We start from the raw sequence: 24076 nt of genomic DNA, 5'->3' as shown, positions 1-24076 counted from the left end.
AACTGGATAAACAATTTCCGAGAGTGAATATAAACAGAACAATGTAGTGCAAAAAACAGCAGCAGTCAAGAGGTGCAAAAGACAGCATGTAAACAGTGTAATATAATACAGTGAAAAATGCAAAAGACAGCATGTAAACAGTATAATACAGTGAAAGATGCTAAAAACAGCAGTTAAAGAGTGTAGTCCAGTCAAGTATAAATAAATAAATAAATAAATAAATAAATAAATAAATAAATAAATAAATAAATAGTGGTGGAATGGATTGAGATGATTAATCCATTCCACCACTGAGTAATGAGTACATCTGTATTACATTTTAGCCAAGACAATTAAACTGTTAATCATGAAAAATGTAAACAATACCAGCTATGTGGAGTTTTATTTTACTTCATGTACCTACTGTGCTGGAAACAATCACATGTTGGATGTCGGAGCAAACACTTTTGTCCTCTGTGTCGCTGGGGATTGTTGATAAATGCTGTTTTTCTCCATTGCCTCTCTGAAAACACATGATTTTTTTCTCCAATGTTATTTCATCAAAGTGTAATTATATTTCTGTTATCCATCAAAACCAAAGGAAATTTGGCATTATTTCCTTAACTATGGTTGTTGGGATGCTCTGCACATCTGCCAGGTCCAGCTTTTCCCTACGGCCCTTAGCAGCCTGGAGATTAGACAATAAAGTTTAGAAATAGTAAAGAGGGTTAACATTCTTTGTAGTTTGTAGTTTATGTGGTACACATGGATTTACTTAAGACACAAAAAAATTGTCCTAAAAACACACAAAAATTAACTTTTTTATTTTCTTATTTTCTGTGTATTTATTGTATAAGCAAATTCTGATCTCTTATATAAAAACTTCCCAAATGTAACCTGTTATTAAAAGTAAAAATCATATTTAGGGTCATTTAAGTCTTACAAAAATATAACTTACAAATATAAACAAGGTAATTAATGACTTTGACACGTACGTAAAAAGCGTCACTTTGGAGTTATTAGATGAAACCTGAAAAAAGTCTAATTACAGCAACGACAACAAGCTGCTGATAATATGACCTACAATATATATTAACCTAAACTAATACATTTAATACTACACTAACTTAATCTAAATCATTAAAACTCACCTACAGAAAAATAGAAAATTACCAATCTGGAATACTCTAAATATAGCTGCAAAACTAAGTAATAAAATGCAACGAAAAAAAAAAAATCATGACATAATTCTTTTAACATAAAAAAAAGTTATCTGACCATTTTATATCATTAATACAAAAAAATACAAATAAAATACCTGAAGAGGTCTGCTGGAATCACCAAGGAGCTGTAATCTAATACAGAATCAAAGATACTGAAGTCACAACACACATTTAATATTTTTTCCTGTTAATCAAAACAGTATTAAGTTTTATGTTCAGACTTTAAAGGGGATCAATTATACGAATTGGCCAAAACTAAAGCGCTGACATTTTACTCTTAAAAAGGTTAAAATTGTGAATTTACCTCAAATATCTGGGTCACAGGGTATAGAATCAGTGATCTGAAAAAGTTTAATAAATTAAATTACTTTTAAGATGAACTATCTTACAACTGTGTGTGTGTGTGTGTGTGTGTGTGTGTGTGTGTGTGTGTGTGTGTGTGTGTGTGTGTGTGTGTGTGTGTGTGTGTGTGGTTTTGTGTGTGCAGGCTTTTAAACCTGATCAGTTTCAAAACTAAACCATCATTTAAATACCAACAAAAATGAAAATTGTATGTCATTTTAATGTTTTCAAGAAATTATACGCCAAGCAAAGATCATATAAATGAATATAAAGCTATGACTCAGATCTAATGATTATTCACCTCAGCGGGAACTACTCGGACTTCTGGGCACTAACAGGCTTGATCTAATGTGGCGGATGAAATCAGACTTCAGAGAGGCCCATATGTTATTCCCCGAAACAAAAATCATGTTTTCGCGACGTCTCCTAGAGATACCAGACCACAGCATTGGCTAAATGGTGCGATGTCTGAATACATGGCAGAATTAGGCATGGGATGCATTTGGCACTGTGAAATTGGTCTCCATCACTTACATCACATTTACATTGAGTGCCCCCTAAATTTTGAGGGAAACATGGTGTTTGGATTTTTTTTCACAGAGCTCTTGTGTTCGAGTTTAAAAATTAGGTGTGTGCTTCCACAATATTTTATTTTATGAGTTTCTTAGTAGCTCCTGGTTCCATAATCTCAAATGACTGTATAAGATTGTAGAAAGGACATTACTTATAATCCTACATTCTGGTGCTCATGTCAGTTCTCAATCTCCAGTGTACTGTATTGTTTAAAGGCTATAATCACACTCTTGATGTCACCCAAATGAGGATGGGTTCCACTTTTGAGTCTGGCTCCTCTCAAGGTTTCTTCCTCAAAACATCTAAGGGAGTTTTTCCTTGCCACAGTCATCATGGCTGCTCATCAGGGATAAATACACACCATTCACCTTAACAGTTAAATTATTTTGTTTAAAAAATGTTTTTAAAAAATTTTTATTAAAAAATGTAAATCCAGATGAGATTAAAGATGCTTTGAGACAATGTCCGTTGTGAAAAACGCTAAAGAAATAAACTTGACTTGGCAATAACCTCCAGGCCCCCAATGGCTCTTTTGAGAGCCGTCAACTTTTCCCATACAGATGTTTCCAGATGAGGCTGCACAACAGCTTTCACACAGCATGTCCCTTGCTTCTGCAATTAGGATAATCTCTCAAGTCAGAAGTTTTATTGCTTGACAAAACACGTCCACAATGCTTTACTATGCACGTTGGTGGTTGATAAAGAAGAGCTGCTGCTTCTCTTAGGAGGTCAAGCCTCTTAACTCTTGACTTGACCCACATCAGTAGGTGTGACCGATCGCTGGTCATGAAGGTGGAGATGAAACTTGTGGGGAAGTTTCTCGCCTTGCTGGCTTTTCCACACACATGTACAGCAGTTAGTAATTCTACTCACTGCATGTGTTGTGCAGCAGTAGTGGGTAACCGACTCTCTGCTCAACTTCACCTGGGTAGTTATGAGCGCCAGTGGGAATCTCTACTCTCTGCCCAATCGATGATTAGGTGACGGCTCTCTGAGCTCTGGAACACACTTGCAGTGACTGGCATGTCTCTGTAGCCTTCATTACCGACTCTGTGATCAGGAGAACTTGGAACGGTCTCAGCCACTTCTTCTCTCTTCAGCTCTTCATTCTTATATCTCTCACCACCACACAGTCTCCTGTTTCAGATTATCCAGCTGTCATCTGAAAAAAGAAGTGTTTCTCTCACCTGCTTCTGTAGTTGAGATTAAGCACAGGACATGTTTGCACAATAACACAAAATTTCGTGAACACATTCAGAGTTAGTAATTCTTGGTTGTGGTTTTTAACCCACTCTGGTTTTAGGTCGTCTGCCAGACAGGTGAGGTTTACCCAGGTTTTCTTCTACTTGTTTCAGTGCCTAATTAGTCAAGTCAAGCCAAGAAGCTTTTATTGTCATTTCAACCAAATATAGCTGACGCATTACACAGTGAAATGAAACAACGTTCCTCCTGAACCCTGGTGCTACATACAACAACAATCACAGAAATCATATGGCTATGGACTATTACGTGTCCTCGCCACATAAAGTGCATCGTGTGAAACCTGGTGCAAAGAGTGCAAAGACAACACAAGACAGTTAAAGACAACACAGGACAGTGCAAGACAACACAAAACAGTGTAAGACAAATAAACAAGACACAAAATAGTGATTAAAGAAAGGTGTGCATTTCTTACTGCTATTTTCTTCTGTAAAAATAATTTCTAGATGGTATTTCTAGTGTTGATATTTAGACTGCATCTAACCATTATAGTGTGTGAGTGTCTGTTTGTATTACTCCCCATATTGCCAGATAACAACATTTAAATCACACAATAAACGCTACAAATACACAAATCTAGGAGACAGTAACACGAGAAGTGATGCAGTATCATGATATAATACCGTATTTTCCGGACTATAAGCCACTACTTTTTTCCCACGCTTTCAACCAATGAAGCTTAAACAATGAAGCGGCTAATTTATGGATTTTTCCTGGGTTTTTCTCGGTTTCACAAGCTTCAAGCCAAAAAACTGAGCCCCATAATATTAGACCAATTAAATTGCCGAACGGGTTCGGGTGAACCAATAAAATTCTTTATATCAAATCGGGTGCGCTCCCACTTAATCATAAATATGCATTAAGTTCCTCTGACGTTTGACCTGCCGCTCATTCGGACTGTCAACAGGAAAGGCGACGTCACACTAAAAACAACCGGGCATGAAAAAATGCACTTTCTTTCATTAAAGCCTGTGTAAAGTTTATTAGTTTTAATGTAGGCACCTGCAGCTTATAGACAGGTGCGGCTTATTTATGTTCAAAATGAAAATCTTTGTAACATTCAGTGGGTGCGGTTTATATTTGGATGAAATCATTAACTCCATTGTACACTTAGCAATAAGAGAGTTTATACAACACTTTAACTTAAAGCCGAACCGCTGTGAGCAGGATTCAAACCAGCGTGGGGAAACCCCATTGGATTTCAAGTCCAACGCCTTAAACTCTCGGCCATCACAGCAGTGTTGAAGCGAGAAAATGGAAATGAAGAGATGTTTTTATTATTCTTTCATAGTTCGTCATAGTTTCACCTTAAAAGAAGCATTTAAAATTGAACAGTGTCTCTGACAAACGCTGGCTTAAAAAGAAACCCTCAAAGTATCTGTCCCAGACGCACCACCCTGCCAGCAACAGTCACTCAGTCCACTCAGTGCTTGGTGTCTAACAAAAGCCAGAACGTCCCTGGGTGGGTTTGGAAACCAGCCTTTTGGTTAACAACTGAAAGCGCTAACCAGTGGCGCCATTGGATGAGAAAGAAATGGAAGATCTTGCACTGATTAGCTGTCATTACAAGACTTACAGCGCACAAGCGAGCTTCAGAGATCAGACGAGATCGAGCGAAAAAACATTTTTTGCTTATATGCCTTTTCTGCTATTCAAGTTCAACTTTTATCACAATTTATTCACCACAGTAGATGTTCATCCTTAAATTGAGCATTAAAGCAAATAAAATGTCCATGAGTCAAAAAATTTGGCCCAGGCCCTCAACAGTTCTTTATAAATGTCTAGAAACCCCTCTGTTATGTAATTCTTTGTTTTCATCCACATTATGTTGTCTCCAAGTTCAAAGTTGCTTCACTTGTTTAAGAAAAACCCCATTGTCGCTTTCCATGACGCGTTGCTTTCTTCATCCATATACTTTTTTATCATTTTCATTTATTTTTATTTGTTCCACATCCATTAAGGTGTTGTATGCAATTCTTGCGGGCTTCCCTTCCCATAAAAAATCTAAAAAACTTTTTTTAGCCTTCTTTCCACCCACAGTGGCACAGATGATGTGTAGAAAATGTATCATAGATTAGAAATCATTAAAATGTTAAGAACTAACATTATTTCTTATGCTGTCCCTTTTTATCCCTCCTCATTAAAACTCCTAAAATCTTTATTTCTTTTGCTTCCATAAAAGTAAAATGCTCCTGAATCTCATGTATACCGTTTTATCATAATTTATTTTGGCTCCTGATCCCCTGCAGAACTTTTGTACAGTTTGCATTGCTTTTTTCACCCCCTCCAGATTTTGGACTAATATCATTGTGTCATCCGCATATTTAAATGTTTTATTCTCTTCTCCCTCGATGCCTAATCCTTTTATTCCTTGCTCTTGTTTTTTTAGTTAGTCCAAAAGGAACCACAATTAGATGTACAATTAATGTATGGGTCATATACAAATACAACATGAATGGGTCCAAGAGCAAACAATCGAGATCAATTGCTACTGTGGACAGTGGTGCCTAATGTTTGTTAGTTGCAGCACTGCTTTGTTATTGCTGGAAGAGTAGGACCCTCAGAGCAATTGCTGTCAACAGTTGTGTGTTGCATGCTAATTTCCACAGAATTTTGGTGGTTTGTTAAAACTATGACCAGATATTAGATAGAACGTTTTCACTGCTATGGCATGGCTATTGTTTGTCGATATGTATCTTATAACTATATTTAACTATATTTGTACTCGACCATATTTTATTTTGAGGACCTTAGCAAGTCTCAAATTAATGGTAGAACTAGCATCAAGACAAAAATCTTATCTATGCTTCTGCCTTATTAGCTGTTAGTTTGAATGCATATGTCCAAGCAATATTTTTTTTCTAAATCTAATAGCAAAGTATTTCGATTCAACAGCTGGCTGAGTAGTCACTGAGCAGCATCGAGGTGCTGTGGCTTAGTTGGTTAAAGTCCCTGTCTTGTAAACAGGAGATCCTGGGTTCAAATCCCAGCAGTGCCTGGTGCAATTGTCCTTTGCTGCTTCTTCTTGAGTGCCTTCCAGCTTTTTCTTCATGGCTTGAGATGTAACATTGCAAGTGGATAAGATGGTTTTTCTGGGGCACTGAATGGTGAATTGCCGGCTTTGCCCTGACCCTTTTAAAAGCTTGATAGTATTTGTTAGCAATGGAAAAAACTTTTTGAACAAACTACAAGCTATCCATTAAGATGAACATTTCGAGATAGTAAAATACAGCACTGTTTAACGTAGGGCTCTGTTGCGCAATGGATAGCGCATCCAGACAATGGACTGGTTAAAAGATGACGAGATGCCAATAAAATCAATAAAAAAGAAAGAAAAGATACTGCAGAAAGAGTTTACCTGAAGGAAGTGACAGTGGAGGCAGGACAACTGAAAGATATGAGAGTATCAGACATAAATAAAGCATTAATAGAGCGGATTGTTGAAGGGAGGATTCTCGCAGTGCGTCCCAAACAAAATAAGTTGTATGAGGTCACTCTGAAACAATAAGAGGACACCGAGTATCTCTTGGACGGTTTGGTTATCAATGGAACCAAGTGTGAGGTCAAAAGACTGCAAAATAGAGACTATGTGGTTTCCTTCATGCAGCTGCCTGTCTACATTACTGATAATAAAATTATAAATAAATTGTAGGGATGGGGGGTTTTCCCAATATCCAAAATAAAAAGGTGAGTGTATCCAGGCACCAACATTGAGGACGAGGGACGAGGTTTGTGAAAACGTGGTTCCCAAAAAAAGTTGCCTCTCTCCCAATACAAAAATAGAAACAGCAGAAGGCCTGCAGTACTTCCGGTTACGCACAGCCATCAAGTGAAGACCTGCCGGCTGTGCATGAGCCCGAATCATTTGGTGAAGGATTGCCCAGATTTCAAGTGCTTTAACTATGAGAAGATAGGGCACATTGCGAGGGACTGCAACGCAGTAACGTGCCCAGATTGCAATCTGCCTTTAAATAAGTGTGAGTGTTGGATGGGGAATGAGAAGGCGGAGGATGAACAGCAGGTGGATGCGCAGTTGCATGAACGAGACAGTGAGCGGCGAGAAGAGTAAATAACAAAACAAGAGGGAGAAACAACAATGGACAAGGGCGTGGAACAAGAAGGAAAGAAGCACAACAACCAGGAGGATCACTTACAGCAGGACGGGGAATCTGAACTCAAATAACGCTAACTGAAAGTTTGCAAAAGGCTTTGGACGCGGTGGAGAAGAAGGACGAAGGGAAAGCGACATCAGTGGACATACAACAGGACGGAGAATCATTGACTCAAATGGAGTTAACATACAGCCTGCAAAATGACCTGAACACAATAGAATCCGACCATCCAGCATGTAAGAAACAAGCAACTCGAATAAAAGATGAAAAGGGAAAAGAAAAAAGGAGGACAAACAAGTGAAACCAACAAAAAGAATGAGTTCAGTAAAGGCAATATCTAATGTAGAGGTTGCCAGAAAGAAAGTCCTTAAAAAAGACATGATAAAGAGTGTATCATTCAAGGCTGGTCAGGAAACATTAATGGATACAGATAAGACACTATACAGTGCTTTTGAAGAAAACATTCACTTGTTTTAAGGTCAGTGTTTCTCTGATATAATTTTTTAATTTTTTAATTTTATTTTTTAGAACAATCACAAAAACACAATGAATTTTCTTAAATTGTCGGGTAATCTCAGCAAAAATATAATTATTAATATTGTTTGTATGTGTTATGTTTAAAAATAGATAAAAAAAAAAAAAAGGTAAAAAGACATACATATTAGGTCTTAACATCAAGCATCGATTTTAGATGCATCTTCAATGGAATGAATTTGTGTAGGCAGAACACATCATTAAAAAGGAACTGCATACCTGTTTTTACTGACGAGCCTAACTCCCTTTCCACTTGGTCTCCTGAACACACAACATATGTACCTTTCTCCTCTCCATCATATCAGCTACCTCTCTCCCTTTACCAGTAATAGTAATTGGGACCGGCACTAAGAGTGCACTGGCTTGTGCAACCCTATTGGCTGGGTTTTTCCTATCGATCTGTCTAATTTATATATCCATCTTCCTGCTAGTCTGTATTAACAGTTTTTCTGGCTGATTTTCTGTCTGTTTTTCCCACTATTAGGTAACCATGTGCTTGTTTATTCTGTATGTCTGTGTTTGAAAGACAAAGGAGAATAATTATTTTATTGTTGTTTTGATTTCTAATAAAAATAAAGTCATTGTCAGAAGTGGGATTTGAACCAACGCCTCCATGTGAAGACCAGAACACTCAGTTTCTCTGGAAGGTATAGAACCTTAATTCTGGCGTCTTAGACCGCTCGGCCATCCTGACATACAATCATGTGTTTCTTATCCCCTCAGTGGCTGATAAAACTATTTTTACAAGTTTCTGTCTACTTGTTTGTCTTCTCTATCCTTCTATTTGTGTGTTTCTTATCTATCTACGTCACTCTTATCTGGTTTTCTGTCTGAATGCATATATATGCCTGCTAATTTTTCCTTTCAATCTATTGATCTGTCTAATTTATATTTCCATCTGCCTGCTTGTCTGTTTTAACAGTTTGTTTCTGTCTGTCTTTCCCACTATTAGGTAGCCATCTTTGTTCTGTATGTCTGTGTTTAAAAGACAAAGGAGAATTATTTTCATATTATTGTTTTGTTTTCTAATGAAAATAAAGTTACTGTCAGAAGTGGGATTTAAACCCATGCCTCCATGTGGAGACCAGAACACTCAATCTATCTATCTATCTATCTATCTTGTCTGTTTCTTTCCTCTCTGTCTGTCTGTCTGTCTGTCTTTCCCACTATTGGGTGACCATCTACTTGTTTCCTCTGTATGTCTTGTTTGAAAGACAAAGAAAAAATTATTTTGATATTTGTTAGTATTTGAACACACACCTCCATGTGGAGATCAAACACTCAGTTTTCTGGAAGGTTTTTATTCTTGAGTCTGTACTTTAGACGATTTAGCAATACTATTAAGAGCTATATTTTACACATTTCTGTCTACTTATTTATCTTATCTAGACTTCTATTTGTGTTTATCTATGTCAGTCTAATCTGTTTTTTAGTCTAAATGCCTATATGCCTGCTCATCTTTTCTATCGCTCTATCAATCTATATCTATCTAATTTATCTACCCATCTGCCTGCTTGCAGAGGCGGCAAAAGTACACACATCCTTCACTTAAGTAGAAGTACAGATATTCATGTTTTGAAAGACTCTGGAAAAAGTTGAAGTTCTGACTATAATTTTTTACTTAAGTTAAAGTGAAGAAGTTTGGGCTTTGACATGTACTTAATTAGTAGTAAAATGCTACTTTTTTACTTGTTTCAGTGTCACACTGGTAACTGGACCTCACATCATATTAATATTAGGGCTGCCAGTCGATTCAAATATTTAATCACACTGTTCTAAATGTGAAGAGAGATGACAGAGACGTCAGAAAGCGCCCCCTATCTGTTTTCTCAGATCAATAAAACAAATGTTTACTGATTAAATATAATTTTTCGGTAAAGTTTATTTATTTATTTTTATAGCTGAGCAAAGAAAAGACATGGTGAATAAACGTGTGTTGCACTGGAGGATTAATTACACCTCTTTTATATGTATTTATTTATTTATTTATTTATTTATATTTTCATTAAAAATGATCAAACAGAAATGCGCTGCATTGATCACACGTTAATAAAAACAGGAAAAAAAAATTACAAAAAAAAATTAATTACAAATTGTGTTACCCAATAAATATATCCAGGCTGAACAACAACCATATAGAACACAAGCAGAGAAAAGATGATGATGATCAGGAATGTCTCTGTTCTCAGTCATGTTTACATCACTGACTCCCTCTGTCTCATCCATGTTAACCCCAAACTCTTGTTGCCTTCTGACTGCTTATTGTTGACTTGTAAACTAGTCTACATCTGTGGTGTGTGAGAGCCAAACAGAAAGATTGCCATTAGTTTCCCTTTGATGCATGTAAGCCACAGTGGTCTTAAGGCAGAACCTTGTGTAGTCATGGCTAAGTGGGTAAGGTGACGGATTTGAAATCCGTTGGGGTTTTCCTGCACCACGTTAAAATCTTGCCTACTACGTTTGTGATCTTTGTTTCTTACAAATTTCCCACAGATTGCTCTGCCAGAACACAGCTCTTTATCACTGCAGCAGAACTATTTTAAGTCAACCTTGTAGGTAATTAAACCGCAAACGAAATACGTCTGCTACATTTGCGTGTTCAAGTCTTCTGTTGCTTGTTTGATATTTTGGCAAAATTTCACTGAATATCGAAGACTCATCCAAATGCTTGAGCGTGTCTTTGGACAAAAATAGTTGAAACCTTGCTGTGACACACCAGTCTAGCTTTCATTTGACATCACTGGCTTGAACACGTGTTTTGTTATCATGATAGCTAAGCATGGTCTCTTATTTGAACAGAATCTCGTTCCAGGAATGGCACAAAAGTGTGCAACTGTGTGGCTAAATCTGTGTGTAAATAAAGTGCAAAGGGAAAAGAATACAATGTCTTACCTGCTAGTATCCTCAGATTCTTTATTTTTTCGGTTCTATAGTGGCATTTTATATTAATAATTCAATTAGGAGATGGATCATGGATGAACCTTGACACTCTTATGGATCTAGGGTTTGGACCCGCTGATTAAATTCTGCAGTATTTACGGAAGGAGATTTGACCAAATTTATAAACTGGCAGCGGTGGGATTCGAACCCACGCCTCCAAAGAGACTGGAGCCTAAATCCAGCGCCTTAGGCCGCTCGGCCACGCTAACAGTAGTTAAACTCTGAGATAGGACTGCCAGCTTGTGGAGGATTTGCTGTAGCGGCCGGCCATAATGTCAGTGGCATGCAAAAAACACACAACAGGCTGTGCAGAATTGGCAGTCCATTGCATTTCCCCTCTGATTGTCAACATTCATCCACATATAATAACAGGATTCAGAAGCAAGTTTTTTTGCCACTGTTGATTTGCCACAGCTGCGATGATCTAATCCAATTCTATTTTAATTTGCATCTGTAAAAATAGCCTTATGTCTGATAAAATATTCTGAGTTCTGCAACTTTGTATAAGTTTCCCCTTCATATTTCTCCATATGCTGTCTTCTTTTAAATCTTTAAACTTGCACAACCAATATTCATTTGCAACAGGTTTCTTAAAAACAGCATCTCTAAAAAAGCAATACGACATTTTCACAGAACATGTTTTAAAAGCAAACAATTTTTCCCGAAGACTCACATTCACATCTTTTTCTTCTTTGCCCTCTTCCATGTTTTAAATTCTTTTTAGCCATTCTTGAGGTATAGAGTTCTTGATTACATCATATTTATTTTCTATTTCTTGTCTGCTAAAATCCTCCTTTGCCTCCTCCATTATGTCCACAATGTATTGTGTTGGTAAAAACCCCTCTTTGAATTCATATAAAACATCTCTTACTTTCATAATACCCACATCCCACCATTTCTTAAAGAATATCTCTTTCCCCTGATTTAAAATGCCATTGTTTAAGAATAAAGGCTGATTTAAAATGTTCTCTCTTCCTTGTGGATTAAAATGTACATGAGATAAAAATTTGTCCCAGGCCCTCAAGAGTTCTTTATAAAAGTCTGGCAACCCCTCAGTTATCCAATTCTTTGTTTTCATCCACAGTATGTTGTCTCCAAGACACTTGTTGCTACACTTAATTTAGAAAAAACCCATTGTTGCTTTCCATGCCGCATTGTTTTCTTCATCCATGTATATATATTTTTTTCATTTTCACCCTCAGACTGTTTGTTCTTTGTTCCACATCCATTAATCCCAGTCCTCCCTTCTCTATTGCTCCTATTAAAGTGTTGTATGCAATTCTTGAGGGCTTCCCTTCCCATAAAAAATCTAAAAAACATTTTTTCAGCCTTTTTTTCTGCCCAAAACGGCATAGATGATGTGTATAAAATGTACCACAGTTTAGAAATCATTAAGACTTTAAGAACTAAAACTTTTCCTTTTAGTGTTAATGTTCTCATTTTCCAAAATATCAACCTCCTTTCAATCCCTCCTAATATTTCCTCCCACATTGTTTCCTCTGCTTTCTTTTCATCCCTCCCCATTAAAACTCCTAAAATCTTAATTTCTTTTGCTTCCATAAAAGTAAAATGCTTCGTTAGAACCGTCGCCCTTCCCAATCTCATGTATACCGTTTTATCCTCGTTTATTTTGGCTCCTGATTCCCAACAGAACTTTTGTATGATTTGCATTGCTTTTTTCACCCCTCCAGATCTTTGACCAATAGCATTGTGTCACTCGCATACTAAAATATTTTATTCTTTTCTCCCTCGATGCCTAATCCTTTTATTCCTTGCTCTTGTTTTATAGTTAGTCCTAAAGGTTCCACAATTAGAGAATATAAAAGTGCTGACAGCGGCATCCTTGTCTTATTGATCTGGTTATTTTAAAACACTGTGTTAAAAACCCATTGCATTTAATTTTTGTTACTGCACCTTTGTATAAGATCCTAATCCATTTAATAAAATGTTTTCCAAAACCAAACCTCTTTAAAACGTCAAATAAGAAACTATGTTCCACCCTGTCAAATGCTTTCTCAAAGTCTAAACTGATAATAAAACCATCTTTATTCTGCTCACGCATGTATCTTATTGTATCTTTTATACTAATTGTTGTGTCTGCTATATCTCTACCCTTTACACCGTACACTTGGTTAGTTTTAATTATGCTCAGCATTACTTCCTTCAGTCTGTTGGCTAAGATTTTGGATAAAATATTAAAATCAGTATTCAGCATAGTGATTGGTCTGTAGTTTTTAATGCTCAAGCATTTGGATGAGTCTTTATTATACCGTGAAATTTTACCAGTATTTTTCAGTATCAAAAAAGCAACAGAAGACTTTGAACAGAGTCAACATGTTAAATAGTTTTCTCTCATCTTTTTTCAGTATCAATAACAACTCAAGTCTCCTCCACATGGGCTCAGTTCAGAAAAATTGACCAAGAAGGTAGACCCCTATCTGAAGTGCGATTCAAACCCACACCTCCAGAGGAGACTGCAACCTGAACGCAGCGCCTTAAAAAACTCAGCCATCCTGACAGCCAGGCTTTGACTTTTCTTGCATTGGTGACCATGTCTAGGCCATATGGTGAACATGCAACAGTAGCAGATGTATTTCGTTCGTGGTTTAATTATCTACGGTGTTGACTTAAAAAAGTGCTGCTGATCCACTCAGCCATGGTTACGGAAGGTTTTCCCGATTCTGCACATCCATCAAATACATTTGTTTTACTGATGCACCAAGTCTCAAATCAGCACTGAAATCAGCCATGATGCGCACATTCGACATTTTACTGTCTGATGCGGCAAACACGGCAGCACGTTTTGTGCCATTTTTTTCTCATAACACCGAAACGAACATAAATTACTGTCTTTTTTGATCAAACAGAGCAACACATCATTCAAATATGTAAAGGCTCTACTTTTTTTATACACAATAATAATAATAACAACAAAATGCTGTGCTTTTGTAAAATAAAGAAAACAAATAGGGGGCGCTTTCTGCCATCTCTGTCATCTCTCTTCACATTTAGAACAGCGCGATTAAATATTTGAATTGACTGACAGCCCTAATATTAATATGATGTGAGGTCCAGTTACCAGTGTGACACTGAAACACGTAAAAACGAAGCCTTTACTACTAATTAAGTACATGTCAAAGCCCAAACTTCTTCACTTTAACTTGAATAAAAAAGTATAGTCAGAACTCCACCTTTTACCAGAGTCTTTTAAAACATGAATATCTGTACTTCTACTTAAGTGAAGGAAGTGTGTACTTTTGCCGCCTCTGCAAGCAGGCAGATGGAGAGATTAAATAGATAGATATTAATTGATAGGAAAGATGAGCAGGTATATAGGCATTCAGACAGAAAAACAAAAGACTTACATAAATAAGAAACACAAATAGAAGGATAGATAAGACAAACAAGTAGACAGAAATTTGTAAAAAAATAGTTTTATCAGCCACTGAGGGGATAAGAAACACATGCTTGTATGTCAGGATGGCCGAGCGGTCTAAGGTGCCAGACTCAAGGTTCTGTACCTTACAGAAAACTGAGTGTTCTGTTCTCCACATGGAGGCGTGGGTTCAAATCCCACTTCTGACAGTGACTTTATTTTCATTAGAAATCAGAACAATAATGAAATAATTATTCCCCTTTGTCTTTCAAACACAGACATACAGAATAAACAAGTACATGGTTACCTATTAGTGGGAACGACAGGCAGAAAAACATGGCAGCATCAGTCGAGGATCTGGCAAAAAGTGTAACTGAGTTTCGGGAGACAAAAAGGTATCACTAAAGGATCAAATAAACAAGTCCTTTATCAATCTTTATCTTTATCAGATAACAGACAAGTATATATACACACTGGATAAAAGCCGAGCTTAAACTGTTCCTGATTGGGTAAGAAAACATAGTAACCAGGGATGTGTGAACCCAGACAAACACTTTCTGTGTACCTTACATACTCACATCATAAAGATCCTATAGACACTGAACAGACAACATAGGAATGTGTTTAGAGAACCAGTGTGAGACCCATCTTAATACTAACAAATATGAAAAAATATACAAAAATTTAGGAGGTTGGCCGAACACTCGAGCGCCTTGCAACCCTTGTCAGACTGTTCAAAGAACTTCAGCAACTAGCTCAAGAATGGGACCCCCATATTCTTCATTTGTTGCAGTTCTCAAATGCAATCGAGGGTAACATGTCTGCTTATAAAAAACCTTTTTACCCAGAAGAAAAAGCAGCACCAGCAACTCCCCATAACTGTGTTCATCACTCGGAAGAAGACACCAGACACTAAGCCTTTAGTGACAACAGAAGTTATGGACGAGGGTGAAGATACTGCACCACCTGATGAAGAGCTGTAATGCTCTTCTTGGGTATGCAGTACATTCATTTCATCACCTTCATCATCATTAGTACTGCACACTTAATTCATCCTCATCTTCATCATTCAGGTTGTACCTTCACTGGTGAGTACCCATATAGAATTTTTATGGTAAAATGGTAAATTACGTAGGTTTAAGAATATTAAATGTTTAAAAGCAGAGAAAAGGTTCATAAGAGTGTCGATGTGGTTTATAAATTCTGTATACAGTACTGTATACATATAAGGTTGCCACTTCACGTTCTTTCGCCTATCGGGGGGTCTGGAACGTAACCCCCACGATAGGCAAGGGATAACTTTATATCCAAATCTTTTATTTACTAGACAGGACCTTTGGCTGATCCTGAACACTTGGCTGTTGCAAACAAGAACAGAGCAAACACCGTACTAAGACGTCTCTGTAGCAGCAGTTTTCAGGCTACTTGGTATGTTTACTGTAAATCCTGATTTTGAGCATCTTCTCACATTATTTGTGGACTGTTCAGTTTTTTACTCATGTTCTTTGTCCATCTGAAACAAGACGACTTGGCTAACAAGGGCTTAAAGAGAAACTCCCAATGTCAGTCCAAAATCTGACAAAAAAGCATAATTGTGTTTGGAACAGAAAAACTCAGGAAAGATATCATTAAATCTTTATTCTCTTATGTTTAGTTCTTTATTAACAGGAAAGTGCTTCATCCACTTATTATCTGGCAGCCAGCAACACCAAAGTCGCTGTAAAGATTTTGGAATCATGGTGGCAAGACATCACAAAGCTCATTCCTCCAGCCGTCACCAAGCCTCAGACTCTCTTTATGAATAATTTAATAGATTACTTTTATAGTGATTTCCATCTAAAACTTTTGTTCATAAAGAAATAAAATACATTTTAGATCTGTACAGTGTTATCTGCTGTCTATTATAGTTAATGTTTATGTGGAAAAAGCCTGTATGCTATAGACTCCATGATGGAGACATCAGACATGCTGGTTTGTGATGGTTGGACACTGGTTTGTGATGGTTGGATGCTGGTTTGTGATGGTTGGATGCTGGTTTGTGAATGGAGGGAGGAGCCAGAAAAGCATAGGAAGGAAAAAATGCATAAGCGCACATGGAAACCTGGAGATATTTTATGAGGTTAATATAAAAGCTTCTGCTAGAGATGATGAATGCGGCGGTGCAGCTGTGGCTGCAGTGAAAAGAGACTTGTTGAATTGTGTTCACTGGGTTTCCTGCTTTAGTTACCGGCATTCATTTAAACTGTATGAAATGTCTGTGAAGCAGCGCTCTGTTATACTGCATATCTGTATAATTCTATAGCTGTGGCATCATAATGATGTTATTAAAAAGGGGATTGGGACTGAAGACCTGCCACTGTATAAACTATTAGAGACAACGAGTAACGCTGTGCAGATCTACTGTGTATTTTATTTATTTATGTACAAATATATACAATGTTATGACTATATTCTATAAAAAATATTCATAAAGAGATCACATTTATAGGCTTCATTCGATGATGGAGGAAGCTGATCTAAGGCACTTGGTGACGGCTGAGGGAACGCGCTTGAATGTGATCTTGTTCTGCTTCAGGATCAGTTGCAAAACAAAGCCCAGGTGCTCGTAAGCTCTTAGTAAACGCTTCAGGGAGAAAAAAGGAAAAGGAAAAGCACTTAAACACATGCAAAGGTTATTAAACACAACATGCTCTAAAATTAAAACACACCCAAATACACAGGACCAAAAACAGTGTTATTAAAAAAGGGGCTTCTCTGCATTGAATTGATGCTTTTTCTACAACAATTCATATAAAGTGCCAGGAAAATTCCTTTGGAGTTTTTAGTCACTTTCTTTACAAAAACATGCTGTATGTTACCACTGAAATGTTGCAGTAGTTCTATGTTATGAATCTGGACTTTTTCAATGAAGAACAAAGCATGGAGTAGAATAAACTAATAACACTAATAATAATAATTATAATAATAAGAGGAAGAAAAAGAACGGCATTAGTTAGAAACAGTTGAATTGTAACACTCAGGTCACATTGGCAATTGTCAGTCTCACACTGCCCTCTAGTGGCAATGTCAGTGCTTGATTTTTGCTTAATTCTGAGTAAATATTATTAATAATTTGTTTGTTTTATAATATGTTTATGATGTATCTCTCTCTCTCTCTCTCGCTCTCTCTCTCTCTCTCTCTCTCTCTCTCTCTCAGACTAGAGTACAGGTGTGCAGTAAAAAAGCTCACACATCTGGCCTATTAAAGAGATGTGTAAGGATGTTGAGCAGTGTGTCAGGTTTCATTAAACACTGTGAGTGTGGATGAGAGAGTGTGATGAGTTATGAGTTATGAGTCTCATATTGCTCCAGAAAATTATTATTAAGTTACTGAAAATAACTTGCATTGTTTAGTGGCTGTTTCTCTGATGTAGTGACTGGCAGAGTAATGAAAATACCCCACCATGTACAGTAATTGAGTGACAGTAGGTAGCGCAATAATGACCTTGTTTATTCATGACATTAGAACTAATGATGTCAACATTAATAAAAAAAAAACACAAAGGTGAATGAGAGAGATCTCAAAGTGAGCTACCTAGTAGCTGAACTCGTAGCCTAATCAAAAAAAGCCCCACACTGTGGCAGAGACATTAATGCTACCTGTCTGCAAAGCTGCTGTCAACAAGATGCTCGGCCCTGACGCAGTTAAAGAAATAGCTTTATAGTGTTTAAATAAACACTACCAACCTCATTATAGAACCTTATTGAACACAGTAACCGACCACGTGACCACTAGGCTACGCGGCAGGTCGGGTGATGACATCACTCAATAAGCTGCTACATACTCTGTACAAGACAAATGATTGGCTGGAACTTTAAACAAACTCTGCATTGATTGGTCAGTTGACAGACATAATAGGCGTGGTCAACAAACAGCACTGCAATCCATCAACTCACTCTTCTGTGTATCTTAGCAACTGTAGTAAACAAACCAGCAGCTAATAATCACAAGGCGAAACGTTTATTCATTTTGATCGCGTTTTCATGTTTTTGTATTTTTGCAGTAATAAACTGACAAATGGATTCTGTTCCTCCATGTGGTGACGGCCCCTGGAACACTCCAGTAGAAAGGTGTGTGTGTGTGTGTGTGTGTGTGTGTGTATTGAGCACGTGGGTATTATCTTATCCAAACGCTCTCTCTCTCTCTCTCTCTCTTTCTCTCTCTCTCTCTCTCTCTCTCTCTCTCAGTATACCCAGAGCCCAGGCAAACCCTCAAACGGGAGATGCTCCCAGCATTGACAATATTTATATTGATGCCATAACTCATGATTATATGATATTACGTGAGCAGGATACAGGCAGAAGTAAGTTCCTCTTCAAAGCAGATGCTGTTACAGAACCACTGTGTATGAGTGTGGAAATCATACTTTTTCGGTTCGTGTTAAATGTTTTTTTTCTTCCTTTGCAGTTATAGTTGTTTATGCCATTGACAATCAATACGGACGTTAGAGTCCAGACACGTCTCAAGCCGCAGCTTCAAAGCAGATGCTGTTACTGAGCCACACTGTGAACGAGTGTGTTGGATCTCATTCAGCTAATGAACATGCAATCGTGTGCTTCTTGTTCCTGCCGTTAAAGTGTGTGATCTTCTTGTTGTTTTTTTTAGATGATCACCTCCAAACCTTTAGCCTAAATATAAAATATCACAAAAATAATTACTTTAAAATATTAACAAACAAAAATCTAAAACAATAACAACAAAAATAAAAACACAAAAATAAACCCTGTTTCTCTGATTTCATTATTCCCCATTCTACTGGATCCACTGCATGGGGTTTACTGGGTGGCTCCTGGAACTTCAGATCCCGGAAGATGCACAGGTTAAGACTCTCTCACACACACAGAGACACACATTTAAAAAAAATAGAGGTGGGGAAAAAAAGACACCAGAAAATAAAACAAACTACAGCAAAAAATCCAACACAAAAAAAAACCAGAAGAAAAAAACAACAACAAAAATACTTAGAAAACAAGAGACAGGATTGAGAATGATGTAGAATTCTAATACACACACACACACACACACACACACACAAACACACACACCTCATGAAGATTACGGACCATCACAAACTCCAGTGCTCATGGTAGTTTTTACTCCTTGGTGTTTTGTATTGTTTTAAGATTCATAATCACACTCTTGATATCACCCAAATGAGGATGGGTTTCCCTTTTGAGTCTGGTTCCTCTCAAGGTTTCTTCCTCGTGTAGCTCCCTATTCCCCTCGATTTTTTTATTGGAATGGGGCCTGGGTTCTCTTAGTTAAAATCTCTCATATTTATTTACCTCACAAGGTTACGAAATAGGACCACATGAGGACCACATGAGTCGCCCGCGGGCCTTTTCTAAAAATAGCACACTATAGCGCCACTTACCAGTGAGCTGCATCTAATTTTTTTGTTGCTATTCTTTTGTTTTAAATGACAATATTAAAATATAAATAACTAGATATAGATGAATATAATTCATTATTAATAATAACTTGTGTTATAGGATTTGTAAGAGGGTAAATTTATAAAATGAGCAGGGGATTGAATAATTATTTCCCCCACTGTAGATATGAAGCTGTAGAAGTTGGAAAACAGTTCTTACACTTTGTCCAATATCAAGTGTGCCAGATCACAAACATTATTTATTTCTAATTCCTTCACATTTAATTTAAAACTGTTTTATTTTTAGGTGTTTACAGTTGAGACCATGCCCACATCCAGTTAATTTTACAGATACAAATGTGAATATTTCGACATTAAATAAATCAAATAAAATAATATTTTGTCATTTCAGAAGTGGGATTTAAACCCACATGTATATTAGGAGACCAGAATCCTCCTTAAACCATGGAGAAGGTCTGAATCTTTTTGACTGAAAGGTCTGAAAATACATAAATAGTTGTTTTTAATGTGAAATCTTACTTCACTTTGTTTAAATGCAGGGTCTGAGGTCAAGTACAGCAGATGCTGAATGGTCCAGATTCCTCAATGAGAGAGTCGCTGCACCTCAACAAGCAGCACAAGACAGAATACAGGGACAACCGGTGTCTCTGACTGTCTTCTAAATTAAAGAGGGATCAATAAAAAAACTGAAAAGGGGCTCATCCTTGCAGAAGTGTGTGTGTGTGTGTGTGTGTGTGTGTGTGTGTGTGTCTGTGTGTGTGTGTGTGTGTGTGTGTGTGTGTGTGTGTGTGTGTGTGTGTGTGTGTGTAGTATCTCAGGCAGTTGCAACAAATTGCAGCATTATCAGGATGAGATCAGAGAGATGAGACGAGGTGACACACACTTACACACTGCTACAGTACAGTGTCCCATGAACATGCAGGAAATGATTTAGAGTGAAGACATTTAGTTTCATTCACTGATTCATTCACAATGAAAGAAGAAAGACTTGGAAGCCTGAACTTTCTTATGTCCAGGAAAACACTCACACTCGACCTCATTACATTTATCTGTACTTCTTTTTAGGTCCAGCCACATGCAGCAGGTACATACTTGAACCGTCCTACAGAAGAACACACACACATCCACCATGCAAAGAGAAAAAGGTACACACACCCCTACACGTCCACAGAGTCAGTGTGTGGAATGAAACGTATTGCTGTTCTCTTTACAGATATGGAAACTATCTGAGAAGGATCCAAGCAGAACTGGACTGGGACAAAAAATCCAGCTCTGGCATTTTGGTCCAGATTTATTAATACAAAAAAACTCCAATCCACACTGATGAATCCTAAAACTAATTATGACCTCCATCTGATGCAGCAAGCTCACACAGAGCCCAAAAGGGGAGATGATTGAAGATGTGATTGGGTCAGCCCAATTTCTGTAAGGACTATACAATGTGTGTATGCAGTATAAGTGACTTGTTCCTAATTGTTTATTTGTTTTGCTTTGAGTGCATGAACTTTATTAATAGTGAAAATCATAAATGAAGAACAAATAAATAAATAAATCCTGCCGTTTATTGCGCCCCACCTGTCATGTCTTTATTCCCCACTAGAGGGCCGCATCCCACACTTTGAGATCCACTGAGCTAGGCTAACTAGCCGGCTAATTAATCTTAGCTTCAATCGTTTTCATCCTCAGTCTAAATATTGTACATTTAGTGAGCTATAAATAAACTATTCGTATCATAATAATGTAAAATAGAATGTATTCCTCTTTTTGTTTAAATTTCAGTCAGATATTCTAAGAAACTAGTTAACACAAAAACAGCGCTAGCAAACCCGGCTAGCATGAGGCTAATTATGATGTCTCCTACACTATTAGCCGAAATGTCAGTTTCTGCTCACTGCAACATTTCTGGAAACAATATCTCTCTTTTATTCTTTATTTTTTAGTCAAATTTATCAGCTTTTTCCTGCAAGTCTATGAATTATGTATGTGAACAGACTAATCAACGCAGGGTTTGCTTTCAGTGCTAGCCAATCATCAGAGAGAAGGGGCGGGACTTGTACAGAGTATATAGCGCCATCACTCGGCCCTGTGGTCACGTGGTCCTTTATGGCGCTCAATCAGTTCCTGATGTGTTTTTTTCTTTTGCCTCCGCGGCGAATATATAAATTTATTTGTGTATTTGTATTATTTAATTTAACGTAAACAAGAAGAAAAGAAGATGCCTTTTTTTGTAAAAAATTTTAATAACATTTTTTTCCCCTTATAGCACCAACCAATCAACTGTGAAAAGGGGCGGGACTTGTACAGAGCTGTAGTTCTTAAGCTGTGATTGATCTCTTCTTTTGATCTACCTGCACGTAGCCTAGTGGTTACGTATCTGGTTGCAGTGCTCATTGCAGGACAAATTCGCGGTTCGAATCCCGCGGTGGCATCTCATGCTAATGAAATATAAACTGCAACCAGCCAGGTAGTCTGTTCTTTCGGGATTATATATATAATTTGTTTCCCACCCAGAATTATTGATTTATTTGTGTATCTTTTGTATGTACCTTTTTTCTGTTTAAATAGTTTAAATATTGAAGTTTAAATATTGAATTTGTTTCTTTTCCTTTTTTGTAGCTTGGGCTCTTCTAACCAGACAGGTTACAAAGTATGTATTTTAATAATGTATTAATCCTCTGGAGTCTGATTCGCCGCCGGCACCCAAACGTGATTTTTTTCAGATGCCAGCAAAAAGAGCTTAAACTGCTCGGTCATATTTGATCAAACATGTCAAAGTAATACATCATTTATATCTGTAAAGGGTCTACTTTTATTTGTGTATGCTCACTGTATAAACAAAACGTTGTATTTTTTTTAATGAATAAAATAGTCAGGGTGCGCCATCTGTCGCCTTTGTCTGCGTGAACTTCGTTTAGAAACACGTCATCAATATGCGCTGAAACTCGGCCAATAGCTGACACACAGAAATAAAAAATATATATTTAGACAGCTTAAAGTGTGTAGTTTTAGAATACAACTAATAAAAAACATATGTTTCCAATGAATATAAATCGTGTGAAACCAAGTAGAGGCACAGCTTTTCCACCAATTATCTGATAATGAGCTGCGAGCGGACACGCCCCCCCCCGCTATTTACAGGTAAAACAGTTCACACGTTGAGTCACACACACACACACACACACACACACACACACACACACACACACACACACACACACACACACACACACACACACACACACACACACACACACACACACACACACACACACACACACACACACACACACACACACACACACACACACACACAGGCATAAAACAATGGCAGAGAATTTACCTTTTCATCTAAAGAAGACTGCGATTCCGACGAGGAGCGTTTGCATTTTGAAGAGCGAGGACTTTCCAGCAAGTTGCTACGATGAGTAAGTTATTAAGTCTTACATTGTGATCATATAAAACTCATATTGTTTGTAGACATCTCTGCCTAGATTTTGTCAGCATTGCCTTTTAATGTTACAACAGAAATCCGCCAATATCTGCTCATTTATAACATGAACTGTTTGTAATTGTATGCTCTAAATATTGTTGCCGTTATATAAAAGTTATATTTTAGCCTCAGTTCAGTTTTGGTTCGTGTCACTGGTCATCCTGAAAGTCTGTTATGTAGTGTTAGCTAGCAGAGATGTTCTGGAATGCTGAGGTGTAAATGCTATATGTACAATGCATGTTAACAAATATATATATATATATATATATATATATATATATATATATATATATATATATATATATATATATTATATTAGTTCAAGTGTATTCATCAAAAATACTGAAAAATATATTGTTTGGTTATTTTTAGGAATGTGGCTGCATCACCCCTGCCTTCACTGGAAACTCACACCAGGCCACGCAGGTGTCGCTCCATTTTCAGTTCGACTGAGAATCATCCTGAGTAAGTACATATTTTATATTTTCTTATTATATTTAGTTTGAATCATTATTGCATTGTATGACAACTTTATCAATGATAATATTATTTGCTCAGCTGTAAATGGTGATGGTGTACATGTCTGAGATGCATTATGGTCTATGGCCCATCAACAAACATTTATCTGTCCTATTGCCCATCAACAAATAGGCCTATAGGCTGTACAATGCATGCTAACAAATATATTGTTCAAGTGTATTCATCATCCTAAAATATATTGTTTGGTTATTTTTAGGAATGTGGCTGCATCACCCCTGCCTTCACTGGAAACTCACACCAGGCCACGCAGGTGTCGCTCCATTTTCAGTTTGACC

At 37.2% G+C, this 24076-nt stretch overlaps 1 protein-coding gene across 1 annotated transcript in view; it reads right to left on the bottom strand.

Moving 5' to 3' along the window:
• Positions 1–24076, bottom strand: part of LOC310724072 (uncharacterized protein) — a 131149-nt gene that overhangs the window by 37308 nt on the left and 69765 nt on the right. The gene's annotated exons all lie outside the window — the stretch shown is intronic.

This window comes from Silurus aristotelis (genome assembly GCF_946808225.1).
Source record: "Silurus aristotelis genome assembly, chromosome: 3".
NCBI lineage: Eukaryota > Metazoa > Chordata > Actinopteri > Siluriformes > Siluridae > Silurus > Silurus aristotelis.
Note: the sequence above shows the minus strand (reverse complement) of the source record. Positions and strands in the feature narration are given on the sequence as shown.